The sequence below is a fragment of the Otolemur garnettii genome, unplaced genomic scaffold, assembly GCF_000181295.1.
Source record: "Otolemur garnettii isolate 467f Iridium unplaced genomic scaffold, OtoGar3 scaffold00259, whole genome shotgun sequence".
In the NCBI taxonomy this organism is placed as follows: Eukaryota; Metazoa; Chordata; class Mammalia; order Primates; family Galagidae; genus Otolemur; species Otolemur garnettii.
Window position 1 is genome coordinate 1,082,805 of NW_003852654.1, and position 4,998 is coordinate 1,087,802.

Here is a 4,998-nt window from a genome sequence, read left to right on the forward strand (position 1 = left end):
GATTGGAATTCCTAACACAAAGCAGTTTACAGAAACAAAGGGTGAGAGATTAGCTCTATGGGGCAGGAGGTCAGAATCAAGCAACTACAAAGAAAAGCCAAATGGTGTTTTACGTGGGCCCTGCATCCTGTGCTGTCTCCACAGGCGAGATTAGATCAAGGGGTTAGGATTGAGCCATTACAAAGGGAACCAAATGGTGTTTTAGGAACTGTTTTTACAAGTGCCCACATCCTAGGCTAATCTGCCCTATCTTCACAAGGTATGTTTATTTAACACTTCCCTTTGGCCAGGCCTAAGTGGTGAAGGAGTGCAAGATGGGGCTAATCTGGCCTTCTCAAAAAAGACTAGGTACCCTATAGAGAGAAAGCCACCTTAAAGGACGCTAAGTGGAGCCCTGAGAATTGTGTTAAACTGCTTTCTATCACTCAGGAGAGGGAAGGAAATCCCTCAGCCTTTCTTAAGTGACTGACAAGGCATTGAAAATTTATCCAGTTTACACCTGACTCTTCAGAAGGCCAAACTATTTTAAAGTATAAATTCATTACTCAACAGCCTCAGACATTAGGAGAAATCTACAAAAATTGGCTATAGGCCCTACCATACTTAGGAAAACCTAAAAATGGCCACATCAGTATTTTATAATTAAACCAAGAAAAAGGAGAGAAGGAAAAGGCAGAGACTCTAATCAAGTGATGCAGCCTGGCAGGAAAGCCACTGGCCCTTGTCCAGAATGCAGGAGTAACTATTAAAGATCGGCCTCTTCCCAGAAGTGAAGACCTCAGGGAATGAGAGCTCCTTCAGCTCCTGAGCTTGATTAAGTATGTCCAGGATAGCCTCCAATGGCTCCGGCTCATCTTATTACTACCAGAAAATCCCCAGGTGCATCTGACTGTGGAGTGACAATAAGTAAATTTTCTCCTACCTGCACTTCTCTTAATTCCTGGATTCTTGTCCCCCAGGTCCATAACTATCAAGGGGGTGTCTGGAAGTCTGGTTACCAAATTTCTCTCAACTCTTAATAGTTGGGGAAATTGGCTATTCTCTATTTAGTCCTTTCTAATTATGCCTAAAAAGTCCTAACTCCACTCTTAAGAGATATACTGATTAAGGGAGGAAGATCAATTTATGATCTAAGACAGGATCCTATCTTATGCCATCCCCTGTTAAAGACATATGTTTAACATCTGTTAACCTTAAAATCATAGGCTACTGGAGGACAGATGAAAAGAATGAACACATGCTCAATTTGTTCATATCTTGTTTTTACAACTCCTGCCACAGTTAAGATTGGCAAAACCTAAGACCTGGATTCATCATACCAAAGTCACACCCTAACAAACCCTAATACATCTTACTTCACATCTGTACATTGATGCCTGGCATAGGACCTGAATAACCCCCAAACTCAAAGGACCTGGCAGACCCAACATCTTAATCTCCCAGAAGATTGCCAGAGTTATGTTCACCTATTCAAGCCAGATGAGTGCCTTTCCTTGTCCTTATTTGTGATCCAGCCATGGTAATTGAATTAAATGTTGAGATGGGTCAGCTAGCTTGTGCTGTGCTATTTGCATCCTAAGCTTAAAACTTGGACAAGCCCAGGAAACTTTCTTAGAAAACTGAGCAACCATTGATTATTTACTTTTAAGACATAATCATGTTGAGAGGGGATATCGGAAAGGATGAGGTCTAGGAGAACAGAGGTCTTCTCAAGGAGACCCCAAGAATACATCTGTGAGGTCCTCTCCATGGTGACTCAGCTCTTAGGAATTTTTAAAATCTTAACTTCCTGGGACTTGGGGACTGATGCTTGCTTCTGCTTTTGTGAAAGCCCATGATTCTGTAAAGGCTGGAGCCTGCTTCTCCAGCTTGACACAAACTGACCAGTGAGAAAGATAACCTGGGTTGGAACTTTTTGACTAGAGATAAAAAGGGAAAGACGAGGCCTTTAGGGGAGCATAGCCATTTTGAAATTTTCTATGCCATTTGCTCCTCCAGCTGAATAAAACCCTTTATTCCTCTTAAATATGATGTTTGGGTGCTCTTCCTCTCCGTTGGGCCTCATCTTCCTGCAACATTTTCGGTCCCCTGACCTGGAAGCGAAAGGACCTGAGGAGAGAATAGGCTCAGATGCACCTGGTAGTTGCCGCCAACCCTCTGAATATCCACGTGGGGTGGGGTGGGGTGGGAGAGCCCTGATCAGCTTGGGCGATGTGAACCACTGACCACACCAGGAAGGCAGCTTGGCTTCCCTGTGTGGATGCCTCAATTGGGCAAGTGGGTGGTGAAAGGACCCCAACAGCAGGTCTTCAAGGTGATAGATCAAACCCCACTCAAATAGGGTGGACCTGCCTAAAAGAATCAACCCCCTACCCTCACCCACAGGATGTCCCATCTGGGAAAGGTAAATGGGCCAACCTTCACCATTACAACAGATGTCCAACCCAGGAAAGGCAATGTCCTGACTCCCACCTTCCTGACCTTTCAAACCCTTTTTTGCCTTTACCCATGTGTGGATTTTTTCCTGGCCCAGTTGGAAATCTTACCCCACCCAGGTGGAATAAAACCATTTTAATTGCACAAACTGGACCTCTGTTTTCCTTTCATCTCACACCTCAGAATAATCTTTCATCTTTGGCTCCATAACCTTTCACAAGGAGTCAAACACCAGGAGGAATTGGCACCTGCACTGGGAGACGTCTAAGGCAAGGTATGGTTGATCTGGGGTCCCCACTATTTGAGTGGAAGCAGGAGTCCAATCAACCCCTAGGTGTTAGATTGCCAGCAGGCCTGCTGAGAGGTATATGAGACAGTGTGGGTCTGGTGTGACTGAGACTGGACACTGAGGGTGAGGTTCCGACTTCCCCTCACACGGCCTAGGGGAGTGTTGGTTCACCTCCTATGGTTAAATGGCAATTTGAGTGGGAAATCAAGGCAGCTCAAGTTAGAAAAAGCCTGGAATTGTGTGCACGTGAGTGCTTGGCCACTGAGATGGGTAACAATAGGCAGTGTTTTTACCACCCCCCCACTTTTCACAGGGCAAAATGACTGTGTGACTGGCCTCTATCTGTATCCTTATTTTTACCTTATCCACAATGTGTTTGTCTGAGGGAAGGAAATGGGAAACATGGGGAAGTCAACCACATGGGGAATTGTACTGAAGAATTTTGAAAAAGGATTTACAGGAGACTATGTGCTAACTATGTCTTTGGGAAGATTGAGACCTTTGTGTGAACAGAAATAACTCAAATGACTTATTGTTGAAGTGATTCTAGTGTCCCTTAAGATAAAATTAGTTTTAAACCTGTTATTAAAATTCAAATGTTCAAAGATTATAAAACTGCCACCTGTGTAATATTTCTAACATTGCTAGATTTGACTTGAGCTTATGTTCTTGATTTTAAGCCTCTGAATTCTGTGAGGCCTAAGGGCATGTACTCCATACTTAGGCCAGCAGCTACAGGGCAGTCTAGCCCACATGGTCCCTTCTTCCCTGCTCCAACTTTACCACCTGGCTATTCTGAGAGAAACTGGATGTTCTGAGTTTTTGCTTTCTGTCTTGGAAACAGAAACATATCCAGTCCTTGGTGGCCATCTTTGATGCCATGGGGCCATGTGAGACAATAAAAAGACATCAGAAAGACATCGGAAAGGATGCCTGTGTTGTGGTTTTGTGGACTTTCTCCAGTGAGTCCTTGGTCTCAGGGATTCAAGAATTGAGCCCATGGACCACAGATCAGTGATAAAATGCTGGACTTTGTTGGACAGAGGAGCATGCAAAGGGAGTGGAGAGCACCAGAGCTTCTGGCAGGGTGGAAGAGACCCAAGTTAGAGGTTTCCTGCATCGGTCCTTTGTCTAGGGATAAACATTGGCCCTAAGAGAAATTTTGGCCAGGACTTGGTAAGTTGAAAAACACCTTTATAAGCTGAATGTTTTAACAAATGAATGAATGCAGTCCCTCCCCAGGGCAAAGTTGTTAGGTCTTTGCAGTTTTTGTCTAGGGAGGGGATCAGGGTGTGTGCTCCTCAATCAGGGGGGAGCCACCCCCAAACATTTCAGGATGCTTTGTTCATGACCTTGCTAGAGCTCAGAGGGTGTGGCCTGCAGGATGCAGCCTGTTTATGCCTAGAGATGGGAGTCTGATTTCTGAGCTCATCTGAGCTTGAAAAATGGGGGTTCCCTGCCTAGCCCTAAGTGGGAAAATCCTGTAGCAATGTTATATTCCATAAAATGTCTATCATTTGTAAAATGTAATGATTTGATTGTTTAAAGTGTTTGAGAAACTGAGTCTTTGTCAAAGAAAGAATCAAGAAGATTCTTTCCTTTTAAGCATTCTAATTTATAAGTTTAGCCAAGTGAATAATTAACTTCATAGTAAACTGTGATCCTGTTTTGTGAAAAGTAGTTTTTTGAAAGTAAGAAAAATGAGAGAGAAAGGAAAATGGCATTGTGTGAGAAAAGGATCTTGTGTGGTAAATTTTGTCCTGAAACAGACTGATTATTTAAGAAAGTGATAGGCAGGGAAATCCAGAAGGTTTAGAATGTTTGTAAATTACCTGTGCAAGATTGAATAAGGTTCACAAAAGGAAATTTGTGAAGGAATTTGCATGTGCTTCAGTTGACTATTCAGTATTGCCTTTAGAATCTTTTGGCTTGTAATCATTTATTTTTCTTTTGAGACAGTCTCACTTTGTCACCCTTGGTAGAGTGTCATGACATCACAGCTCAGAGCAACCTCAAACTTCTGGGTTCAAGTGATTCTCTTGCCTCAGACTCCTGAGTAGCTGGGACTACAGGTGCCTACCACAGTGCCCGGCTATGGCTTGTAATCTTGTTTGAACAAATGTTCTAAGCCTTTTATATTTGACAAACCTTTCAAAATCAAAACTCTAAATTTGGTCTCTTTGCCTGTGGATCAGTGGGTAGGGCACCAGCCCTATATACTGAGGGTGGTGGGTTCAAACCCGGCTCTGGCCAAACTGCAAAAAAAAAAAAAA